Source organism: Anticarsia gemmatalis, chromosome 22 (genome assembly GCF_050436995.1).
Source record: "Anticarsia gemmatalis isolate Benzon Research Colony breed Stoneville strain chromosome 22, ilAntGemm2 primary, whole genome shotgun sequence".
In the NCBI taxonomy this organism is placed as follows: Eukaryota; Metazoa; Arthropoda; class Insecta; order Lepidoptera; family Erebidae; genus Anticarsia; species Anticarsia gemmatalis.
In genome coordinates, this window is record NC_134766.1 from 2,643,977 (window position 1) to 2,657,426 (window position 13,450).

Below are 13,450 nucleotides of genomic sequence, written 5' to 3' on the forward strand. Positions count from 1 at the left end.
TTGCCCATAGGTTATGGGATTAGCAATTATTATCCATTCTTGTGCGATATAATTATTATCAACCTTCAACTCTATACATATAACAATATCTTATGCTAGCCATATAGGCAGCGGACCCACAGACGCAACTACAGATAAGGAAAGATATATGTATATTAGTTAAGTGTCCTATTATTCATTATTTTCCAATTTCCATAAAGAGTAAAGACTTTGAAGTTTGTACCGCAACAAACCTTAGTAAACATAATACACAATGCTATATTTGTAAAAGCTGTAATTGGTTTGTTATTTCCTTCCTTCACCAATAAATATAGGTAATTACAATAAAGATACCTAATTAGCTTTCAGGATAATTTATATTTAGGTACTTTACTACCCACAGTACCTAAAGTAATGATAGATTGTTTGTATACAAGGCTGTTATCCATATTACAAACGATTGAAAGCCTGAATTTGATTATTCTTCTTCTTTGTTGAAAACATGACTTTAATAGAATAAGGCGTTTCAGCCGGCCTACTTAATCCTCCTCGGAGCATCTCCTCGAATTCTTTTCTAGTCTAATAAAAAATAAAGTTGCGCTGACGGCCTGCCGTCATATTGCCACCATATTGGTCAGAAAGATTTGGAAAAAGTGACTCTAGATAGGAGAGAATAGCCAAAACGTAAGGTACCCTACAATACGTGTGTACATCTACACTGTTAGAAAACTTATGTATACCAGTTTGAATAACTTATACGGGAGGAGGTTTTACCCTTCAGTAGGTGTGGATATCTACGCAGTTGGAAAAGTTATGTAGGTATAGCAGTTTGAAGACATTTGACAGCTGTCATTAACATACGAATATTGCAGTACAACACTAATTTAGCAAGATCTAATAAATATAAGCCCGATAAACATTGCTGCAACGTGTAAAGTGTTGCACAAGCGACGCATGAGATATTATGACGCATTGTGAAGCCTAGTAAATATATAAACCAATATGTATAAACCTGTGTACACAGAAACAACGTTAGAGCCTGGAACGATAATACGCGAAGAATAGAATAAGCAAATCACAATATTTAAGAAAAGGAAAGCTAGGGTGTATCCTTAAATTTGCTCGTAAGAATTTTCCAGCAGGACTTTTAATCTCTTTCTTCAAAACGAAAACATTAAATTATGTTGTTTTATTACTACTTTGTACGTATTTTACTTTTCTATATTTAATTTTCTAGACGTTTATTGCACCGTAAAATCCCCACGTATCAGTTCCCCGTTTTGATGCCCACGATTTCACACTAGGCAACCAATAGTATAGCCAAAAGCTACTAAATTTTCCAAATTATGCTTGTCCCTTTTTTCTCCTAATAAACTAAACAAAAAGGAAAATGCTTATAGCTTATATATTGATACAGAGCACGCTTTATGCTATTCCACTTAAATTTGCTATCTTGATCAACGTTCTTGTCTGGTTCTGGACAAATCGTTTGCCTAAATGATTCTGTCTCCGGGTGCAACATATTAAAGGATGATGAAACTAGACAGCCAAAAGCTAAATCACAACAAATTGAATAATCGAGAATACAAGTAATAAAGTAACGGATAATATGGTAATTAAGATAAACCTTGTTACGAAACCGTACATGAACATAATAATGTAGGAGATAGCCTTATGACACTGATCACCGAGTTGCTTCATGTCTTCCATGAGGAGAGGACATGGAGACGTGTTTTTCATACTGACAGAAGAAAAGAATGGAGTCGTCTTATTAAACAGCTTATTATTTTTGTTTACCTCTCACTGGTGGTGTCGGTTATCCGTCCCACCAGACTATGAGAGTGATGGAATAGAGAGTGTACCTGTGTATTGTGTACACACTTGGACACTATAAAGAAAGTTCTGCACAGATGGCCAGTTTCAATGAAACTGACCGCCGTAGCCGGATATCGGCTAGGAGGACATTGACATTGATTGACTATTATTTTTGATAGTTTAAGATTTAAAGGCGGACGAAATTTGGAAAGGTCCTTGGGTTTCCCTGTGCACCAGAAACAAGATGATTAAGACAACTTCAAGAGAAGTGTTGAACAAAGTGGACTCTGAATGCGGAGAATTCTTTATTATATTATATTTATTTCAATGAACTAGTCCATGGCTCAGTGTTTATAATGACCTAGGTCCTAGAGCAAATGTCAAAGAAAACATTCATCTCATTGACTAAAGCAAAAATTGTGGAAGACTCGAAGAAAATTTTGAACCTCCGATTTCAACTTAAAGGGTGGCAAAAATATCGGTTTAAAAAGCTGATATTTTCTTCTTTATCATATCAACTTATTTGTGGAATATCGATGCAGTTGCTAAGTATCTTGACTTTCAGGAAACTATGAATATTATTGATCCGATAAGGCGGTAATTATAGCCAATAAATTATTTAACAACATCGACTGATAACGAGTAACTATACATAGCTAATTTCTAGATAAGAAACTATTTTTACTAAACTATCGTGATTAGAAATTTTAATTTCCTAATCGATAGTAAAGAATCGTTTCAAAAGTGGAAATCGCATACATTATTCAATTAAAATGGATTTAAAAGTCAGAATTGAAATCATTGCATCCGTTCGGGAGTTATGATGCCACAGACAGACAGGCAGACACGTCAAACTTATATAACCCCTTTTTTGCGTCGGGGATTAGCAAAATACATTTTTCTTTCAAAAACATGTATGTATCTTCGCCCACATGCGACGGATGACAGAATTGCTGATTTTTCATATTACTTAACAAGATGAATGGACCAAATTCGTATTCAATCAGACTAGTTATAAATCATCAGAATCGACTTAGCAGTTTTACCTTAAGGCAGTAACAAACAAAACCAATTTTGCAATCATTATACGTTAATAAAAAATGTTACAATTATAACTTTAAAAAACAGAGTGTATTGCCCTCATTGAACTCTGTTTTTTTTAAATATAGCAATAACTAAAAGAATCAGAATATTTTTTTTTTATATGGCAATACATACACACAAAAAAGGTTTGGAAAAAAGTTTTTACTACATCGTTAAGTCGATGGTTCAGAGCTAATTTGGAGTCATATAGTAAATTATATACAAGTAATCACTTGAATACAATTCATATACATAATAAGGACCATGGTAAAGGAGTTTAGTAAAAAGATGGATGTGCTGTAATTGCAGGTATGTTATACAAAATATATTTTTTGCAGTAAAAACTGCTATAACGTAATGACCTCTCGTTATAACGATGAGCTGTTTGAGATACATCAGTATTCCAGTTTAACTGCCACTTTATTAGCTTATGAATAAATGTCAGATAACCTATCGGATAGATGAAGTGACAGGAAATGTATGAAAATACCAATAAATTTCCACCTGAGAGGCTGAAGGATACTTAATGAGTCGTTAAACTGGGCCTAATCTATATCTATACTAATATTATAAAGCTGAAGAGTTTGTTTGTTTGAACGCGCTAATCTCAGGAACTACTGGTCCGATTCGAAAAATTCTTTCAGTGTTTGATAGACCATTTATCGAGGAAGGCTATAGGCTATATATAATCACGGTACGACCAATAGGAGCACAGTAGCAATAAAAAATGTAACAAAAACGGGGAAAAATTTGACCCATAATCTTATGTGACGTAAGCGAAGTTGCGCGGCTCAGCTAGTAGTATTAATATAATCTTACAACATCTTTGGTCAGAATCATTTTCAACACACAAACCACCACACAGATAAAGATTGTTACTTGGAAAATGTAATATAATTTATTTTCAGACATAAATATAAATTGATGCCTATACGAAGTTACTCAGTAATATTATTTTGTAGCTTGAACAAAATATATGTTTTTTATAACAGCTTTTACCACGGAAAAAACAGCTTGTACCATGAAAAGCTTGACGTTTCGACCAAATTGCATCAGCATTTAGATATATTATCACATATTTATCATGAATCATGTAACGCGAAAAGCATTATTTGTTTAGTCTATTTCAGTAAACAAACAAGTTGATTAAGTTAAATGACCCTTATTGCACTATATGTATATTGTATAAACATCAATATTATTCGCGTTACATTATAAATAAATATATATTCATAATATGCGTTAAAGGAAATTATGATAATTTCAGCCGTGTCCAGTGACTTGTGTTATTTTTGATTACAAAATTACATTTACGAGCCTATATAATCGTGAATTATCAACACAAATTTGTCCTTCTTAAATTAAACCCATACTCTTAAATTAAAAAAATATTAATTTTATTTATTATGTCCCATTGTTGGGCAAGGGTCACCTCCGAAGAAACAGGGGGAGAGGTTAGACCTTGAGTCAATCACGCTGGCCAAGAGCGGGTTAGGGACTTTACCAAGATTTGTATTTAATTTTTTCTCATTGGTAGTCCGGAGTTTAGTGTCATGTCTGGTACATTATTATGGCAATAGGCTTGCCCCATATTACAAGGGTCTAACATTTGGTAATGGCGAAACGTGGGTATATTCGGCAGGTTGCACTCGCCGTGGTCGCAGGCTGAAAGCCTGCCAGCGCCGAAACGTTAGGCATTTTAAGGTAAAATGCGTGTTCGCGTTAATTCCCGTATTCTATTATACATATTCCATACACTTCAGCCTATGTTGTTATATGTGTTGTATGTGTACCGATATCTGTAGCAATGCATATTTATTAGGCCTTTTTCAGCCGTCATGAATCATGAATATTCAAGATGTCGGTTTTTACAAAGAATGTGGTTATGATAACCTTTGTTCGTTTAGTAATCGTGATAAAAAAAAACATCCCAGACTATACACACATATAGTACAAAATCAATCAGGAAACTTAAGTCCCAATTAGTCACTATTCAAAGCTGCAATTAAAGTTCGGAAAAGGTAGAAACGGTTACCTTTTATTAAACTATTTTTTTTAATAATTATGAAAATAAATAAAGTCCTTTTTGGTTTATTATTATTACTATATTATTCACCTACTTCCTTATTCTAACACATATACGGGTGGATTTTTATATAGACGCACTGTAACTGAAAAGTATATATTAAAAGCTCTGAATTTTTTAGCATGGACAATCCTACAATCAAAAATTTTAATTTTTCAGTTCCGTTTGATAGAAAATTTGATTGAATAAATATCTCGGTATCGTTTCTACTCTGTATTTCGAGATAACAACGAGATGCGTCCTACAAACGATATCGCAGGTCCGGCACCCAATGTCACAATGTTCTAATTGCTCTAAGATAATATTAATTACCAATATACGAACTGACCTGAAAGATAGTCTAGCGATTGTCTAGACAGGAAGTGAACTTGTGACTGCAATAATATATCCTTTTGCGAAGTAGAGCGACCTATTTTTTGCATGTCCTCTATAATTTGGGCGGGGGTGTATATACGACAGGTGACCACGCAGTTAGGTTAAGTGCTATCGGCCTTTTTTCAATTGTTATTAGATTATTGGACTGCCTCAGTGGCGCAGTGGTTTAGGTCACCACGCCAATACCATCGTGTCGGGAGGTCGTGGGATCGATTCCCACACAGAGCAATTATTTGTGCGATCCACAAATAATTATTTCGGGTCTGGTTGTGCTTTGCGTCCGTTGTTTGTATGTTTGTAAAAGTCCCTGCGACACAAGAGCAATTCTTAGGGCGGAAATTGTCTAAAAAAAAATCCAAAAGTATGCCAGAAATTGGTCACCTGGTCGATATATGGCAATATTACATGGGGCCCTCGCCCTCTATTACACAAACACGGGAGTAACACTCAATCAAGTCAATTTGACAATGTGATTTATAGGAACTTTTTTCGCGGCCTTAAACTGCACAAGTAAACATTGACAATTTAAATTAGTTCTTTAAATAAAACACATAAAAGAAGTAAGTAAGTAATTATTGAAGTTATTCCACATTTCACTGTCAGCGTGTCACGACCTTTGCGAATGTTTACATAATAGATAGCCGACTTGTATGTAATGTTGTATACATTAAACGTATGTACATAACAAGAAATTATATTGAACGTACGCCTATTGTTACTGAATATCTTTTTGACTGCCTCCGTGGCGCAGTGGTTTAGGTTGCCACGCCGATACCACTGCAACGGGAGGTCGTGGGTTCGATTCCCACACGGGACAATTATTTGTGCGATCCACAAATAATTGTTTCGGGTCTGGTTGTGATTTGTGTCCGTTGTTTGTATGTTTGTAAAAGTCTCCGCGACACATGAGCAATTCTTAGTGCGGGAGTTGTCTTCTAAATATAATATTTTGTTTATGAACCAAGCCCATTGTTTAGCTCAATAATTCAATGTCTATATTTTCGATCTTCATAAGTAATATACGCGGGCATATTTTGTTATGGAAGGTAGTACTTTAAACCCCAATTTAGCATATTGCATGCATGATATAATATGGGACGTAGCATAAGTTTATAATATCGAAAAGGAGTCCAGAATAGTAAAAGAAAATTAATCTCAAATGAATTTATCACCGTAACACAACTACTAGTACCTACTAAAAATTTTTTTATTCCTGCAATCGTCTAAGAACTCTCTTAATAAGCATTAATGATAGGCGGCGGATGTATTAATTAGACACAAATAAATAAAAACTAGATCTCGCTACTTATCGAGACATTTCTATCTCCGGATGGATGCCTAAGAATTGCGAATCATTAACAGTGGGAAGAAAATAAATGAGCATTTAAAGATAAAAAATAGACGCAATACTAAATAAAATACTGGGTTCTTAAAGGAAAAATACTATTGAAATTAGTTCGACACGTAACCTACGATGTAAATTATGTTTAAACGATAAAGGACCAACTTCACAGCTTTCAGTTAAGTGTCGAATAACCTATCCAATAGATAAAGCGACAGGAAAAGTAAGAACACAACTGAAAAAACCACTTGATAATAGTCTAACCGATACTGATCCAAAAGTGGTAAAACCAGAACTAACTTTAATTTCAAACTAATCTAAGTTAAGTATTGCATGAACACGACAGCTCTGAAGTCAAAATTGCTTACTATAAAGTCTTAACTAGCCGGTGTGGTAGGCTTTGATCCCCACGCCATGTCATTCTATGTATGTGTTTACTGCAAATAGTCGTGGTGGACATTGGTCTTCACCATTACTTTCTGTGCAAAGACAAGCAGTCGTTACTGAAGAAACGTTACTACTTTAGCAAACAAGACAAGCTACAAAATCTATAGGTTTTAGACCGAACCCAAATGGAAGTTCGATTGCCTCTGTGGCGCAGTGGCTTAGGTCGCTATCATTGCGTCAGGAAGTCGTGGGTTCGATTCCCATACGGAACCACTATTTGTGTGATCCACAAATAATTGTTTTGAGTCTGGTTGTACTTTGTGTCCGTCGTTTGTATGTTTGTAGAAGTCCCCGATACACAAGAGCAGAGGGCCTTACGTGCATTACAAGAGCAAAAAGATAGTATAGTAGATACACAAGCAACCTTCCCTTGTACATTTTTACGATATCGTATCTTCAACAGTTTGTTTTTCAAGGACCTTCAAGACACCTGCAGTTTATTCATTAAATGTCTTCTATAACGCGTTAAATGTTAAGCTCAACTCCATTCAATAAGGCTTTAGTATGTTTTGTTTCACTCACACTCAAGCAAAAGTAAGGGACAAAACAGTTTTAATTAATCTTTTTACATGTAGCCACTAGTTTATCAGATCGCGTGCTTTTAAAGACGTCCGAGACGTGAGAACTATAAAAAATATTATGATGGTTAAATTCTTTGCTGAGGCGAATTCAATTATTATGGGTAGAACTCCCGTGAGGATTTAGATTTTTGTCAAGTCTAAAAAAACTCGTTAAGAAATGTGTGTTTTTCCTCATCGCTTTTGTAATGTAAGTATATACCTACGTAGTTTGGTAAAATTAAGACATTTAAGTAGGCAGATACTTAAAGGGCCTTAAGCCCTTTTTAACGAAGAGCTAAATTTCAAAAGACAACATACTTTCACAGGGCTGAAAAGCATATATTAACAAACATAGTCCCGCTTAAGCTGAACGCCTCCTATTGGCTAATTAGTTAGTTTAGTTTAACTCGCACAGTTAAGCCAGTTTTTCAGTTTTCGATAGCTTACTTGGTATAGATTTCGGTAAAACACATGTATGAAAAACCTGGCTCTACTATGCGAGCTTAACTTACTTATTTCAGCTGGTAGTGGACGGTCAACTTAAACATTGTGTAGGCCTAACAACATCTAAAATTAATTACAAATTATGCAATACCATATCACTAACTGGAAGTTGGAAACAAGTTCAAGCCAGTTGCGGCAGGTTATGGGTTATTTCAGATAAATCAACGGAATCTTTATATGTAAATACTTATATATTAAAGTTTATCTAATCAAAACATTGACTCATTGCATTCGTATGCAAAAACAAGTGCAAGCTCCTTGTAAACAGTGATAGGGATATTAAAAAAACGATTACTGATAATTAAATCTTGTTATGCAAATAGCTGATATAAAACTGTTGATATGGTAAGAAAAAGTTTACTGTCAGCGAAAACAAAGAAGCACTCATTTAAAAGTTATTAATGTTTGGAAAGGATTCTGCATTATTAATGATATTTTATTTAATCATTTGCATCTATTTTTTTTGTTAGCCTTAGTGTGTCCCTCTTTCATTAAATTAGTTTACAACACATATAGGAATAATACTTATTATTGGCATATATTTACTTCTGAAAGTTGTATTCTTGACAAAACACGTTTTAATACTTTTTTTTTTTTTTGAAAATAATCTCTTTTCTAAGAGGAGGCAACTATTATGGTTAATTATTAGATGATTCGATGAGATGAGTCAATAAACGATCGATTCAAGTGACAAAGATTGAAAGCCGGAGCTCATAAGTAATCATCACATACTTTAATCCTGAGATCTCTTTCACAATTAATGGGAAAAACAAGAAAAATGGGTAAACTTTTTCCAACTATATTCAGTGACAAAATGAATCTTAATTTCATGTTGTCAATATCAAACTACTTGTTTTTGTAATTATCCATTTCGATAGATTCTCTGCATCCTCCATTTACATATAAATAAGCATCAACATATGAGTATTTTTAGCAAGTTATATTAAAACCATGTACCGATTGCATCTGATTCCCGTGAAACAAGCCTCTAATCACTGCCTTCAAGTTAACCATTACCTTGGGATACTGGCCTGCTTAGTATTCCAAACAACAAACAGGTATCCTTAAATTGAACCTGTTTTTGATGTTCCCAAATAAGTATAGATAGTGAATATAGAAAGTGGAATTATTGAAAGAAAGGGACAATGCTCACCCCACATTACATGGGACTAACATTGTTAATGGCGTATCCTAGGTGTTTTTTATATTAATGTGCCTACACCTTCGGGTATAATAGGCATGATATTATGTATGTGTATATGGTGCTTGCCTACCATTAGAAGGTTCATATGTGACGGAACATACGTCGCGTAATATCCGCCGCGCAACGCCAGAACAGACAAGTGTATAGAAAACCACTCGACCGTTTACACTCAACCGATGATGCGTCGGTGCGAAAACCCATACAAAGTAAGTTACGCCCAACGCATCTTCCGTCAGATAGGAACGTTCCCTTAAAGATATCTAACGTAGAAATGAAAAGGACACGCAAAATGATACAATTTTAATTAGCAGAAGTTAGACGCAGACAAGTGCGTTTCCAGACAATCTTTCTCACATTACCATATTTTTCTAGCTTCAAACCTCATACCTTGAAGATATGACCATCTAACCATGTAAAGATATATAATGATATCGATTATGAAACATGTTGACATGCAAAGATGCATCGTTTTAAACCTGACGTAGTTGAATTATCTTCGAAGTCATTTCAAGTTACGATGGACAAATAGCCTGGCTTGTTCATCAGAATTATGTAATATTGTAGGCAATAGTAGCAAACAATAGTATTGTTGACCGTCAGCTGTCTTAGGAGATCGCTTGATTTATTTCATTCTTTTTGCTAGAAATTGTCAGCCACAGTTGGGCCATTTGAAACGTGCGAACTACGTCATGCCATATTATCGGGCTCTCTCGCTCGCACTTACACACTGTCCCACTCCTGTCATTCATTTAATTATGACATAGCTCGCACATTTGTTATGGCGAGTATAGGTACTTATATTTGTTTTTTTTTCATATTTTTTGATAAAAATAATAAAATAGTTGGTAAAATAATTATAAAACTGTACATAAACAGTTCTACGATAGTTAATTCTAAATATTGTGATCGTTAGGCATCTGGGACCTGTTTCGGGAAAGATTTTCCAAAAGATTTCAATACCAATTTAAAGATATAAAGAATTTAAAACATATCGTAAAGGGAACTTATAGTCTTCTTGTTCCTGTGCTAATATACATTTAATCTTGTATACTATGGTAAAATATTAGCATTTAAAAAATGTAGACTGAAACAAAACACGTTATGTGCAGACTTTATTTTACTTCATTTCTATAATCCAAAGACAAACAAACATGGCTTTTAAACCAACTATTTACAAATTTAAATGCAAATAAAGTTTTACGTTTCTTTCACAAGAAAACATCGTCTATAATTAGAATATCTTATGTCATTGAAAGTGTCCATATTGTACAGTTCAAGTTCACAGTACTACAAGCAGATAAGTTTTAAACGTTATTTTATTTGTTTTATCTTGTAACCTACTCGTTATCTGTCATTCAGTAATTGCTTTCGCTTTTTTGGTGGGATTTTACAATCTGAATAGAGTTATAGTAACCGTTTTGATTCAAGTTGTTTGCATGAAGCTTTAGCCCAACAACTTTGTAGTGAGCCATAGCATGCATAATTAATACTTGTGTGTATTTCCAAAATAAAATAGCTGTATATAAGTGCAGTATTCAAGTTGGGTCTTTGATTAGTCAAAAAACAAAAGAAATAAAATAAGAAAAGCGAAGTTGTTTCTAGTTACCGAGTTATTTATCTAATTGGTTGTTATGCTAATTTTAATCAACGCATAAGTAGGTTAGGTGTAAAATAATTTATAAATACAATACTAAAACACTACGCATAAAATTACAAACATACAAATTTTTATTAGTACAAAAACGTGACTAACTATTTGTTTTTTTTTTCTTATTAAAAAAGGACCACAAAAACTTTTTTACGCAATATGGCGGCACCAAAATCCGTTCAAAGTTCAAATTACAATATTAGTGATGTTTAATTTACCGTGAGTCATAAACAAAGTTATTTACAAACGGTAAGTTCTTTGTTCAAAACGTAAATAACGGGAGGTGACTGAACAGAGTATGTTAACACCGTTTTATAAGATTTCAGTGACTGTTTTATTTATTGAGGACACGTTGGCAGGACGTGAAGCGAAATACTTGTGAATGTTGTTAAATACTGAGTTGCTACTGATCCCGAATTTAGAGGCATAATCCCAATTTTAGTGATTTTGTTCCTACGGTGCTACTAAATCAATTTTATAACGTCTTAATACGTTGTTTAAAATAGTCAAATATTTTTCAGTCTCTGCGTACGCGTGTTTGCGTTAATTCCCGGATTCCTTTTTATAATATAACACCCCTCCTTTTGCGTCGGGGTTTAAAAAATATTTTTGACACCATCATCAAATAATCTGTTAGATATCAAAAGGTTTTACTTGAATAACAAATATCGAGAAAAATACATTTTTTAAATCACAGTGTTTGCTTCTGTTAGTTGCATTAAGCATAATTATTTATATTCCTTCAAAATCACGTTGAAATTCACTAAACAGTCAGAAAATTTAGCAGAAATTCGTCAACAAGCATGAAACGTGTCGTTTTGTTTACATTGTAACACGGAGCACCTCACGCTCAGTGGAACGTTATGCTGACTCCGTAATCTATTGACACAGATTCACTTACCGACTCGTTTATGTAATAAATTTACAAGGTTTACTTCGCTTTTCGTTATAGATCATTTATAATAATAATTGTAACAATAGTTTGATGTAGAAATTTAGGTTTTTTTGCTAATCGTTAATTGCTTGATTTATGAATGAATGATTTTAACGTTTGTTATGAATTTCTTTCAAATTAAAATAAAATAATAAAAAAAATCTATACACCCTTATAAAAACTTTGTGAATATAAAGCAGAATATTTAAAGATCAGCATAGTATAGGTATCGTTGATAAATTACGTTAAATAAAGTGTACGTATTAAAATCTAATATTATAATTTGCTTTTATGCTTTACCACATATTTATAAAATAATTAACAAAATAATGTATTTTGGATACATAAATGTGAAAAATATGCCTTTTTTAAATACACTGATAGAAAAACAACAATTCAGAATAGTTATTATTTTACAACGAAAATTAGAAAACCGAGAGTAAACAGTTTTACGACTGAATTCTTGGATAGTGCTATTAAAATATAAAAGTGAGTGACAAGCATATTTTTGTTAGTAAAGATAGATCATTCAATGACATATGAACTTTAGGCATAAGATAATAATAAATTAAATAACGTATGATGTAACACTGGTTACTATCCACAATTAAAAATATTTATGTCTACAACTTGCCCTTTCTTTGTTCATCAATATAATCTGTTTATTTAAAAAAACAATATTTAAAATTTCAAACATACGTATTACATACACGAGGCACGAATCGTTCTTCATTTAAAGATACGCGCCAATTTTGTTTCAAATTTGTGACAAATGACAGATGCTGTCTAAAATTTAAAAAGAAAATAACCATAAACAAAAAAATGTCGTTTCCAAGTCCAAACATCTTCAACCCGTTTGCAATGCGAGTGCATGGTAAATTGCATATTATGTGAAAAAAAATGGCGGGCGACGTCTGTCATTAACCGGCTAGAAGATACACCTGCCTGGCTAGCGAAGCCTAATATTAAGTGTGGGATAACCGTAGCTGAGTAGCAAGTACACATTAATCTTTGCGTACTGCTAATAGTGTTAACCGACCTGTTTTGTCGTTAACTATCAGCCTTTAAACTAGCAAACATTGTAGGTTTCGAAGAAACAACGGGTGATAATGTTCGCATGAGTAAATTAATCAGCATTAACATTGTATGATATGAACAGGTATTAATAAAAAAAACTTTAAAACGAAACTAAGTTTTTGCCTTAGGGGTGGGTAAAAACCATAATTTATATCTCGATCATGATTTTACTCTCAAAATAAAACAATAACAAGTAATTTTCGGTTTCGGGGAACGCACAACACATGCAGTATCCCTACGCATTTCGTAAACCTGCTTCGATGCGTTTTTGATGAAAACTTGCAGCCGAGAACCACTTTTTTCGATGCAATTACTTTTACTTTTTTGTTGCCAAAACAGGATCATATCAACCAGTAACCGGCTTAATAACATTGACACTGACCTCAAGAAATAAAT

The 13,450-nt window shown here is 33.5% G+C and overlaps 1 protein-coding gene across 2 annotated transcripts in view; it reads right to left on the minus strand.

Moving 5' to 3' along the window:
• Positions 1–13,450, minus strand: part of LOC142982629 (DGAT1/2-independent enzyme synthesizing storage lipids) — a 37,144-nt gene that overhangs the window by 12,643 nt on the left and 11,051 nt on the right. The window lies entirely within an intron of this gene.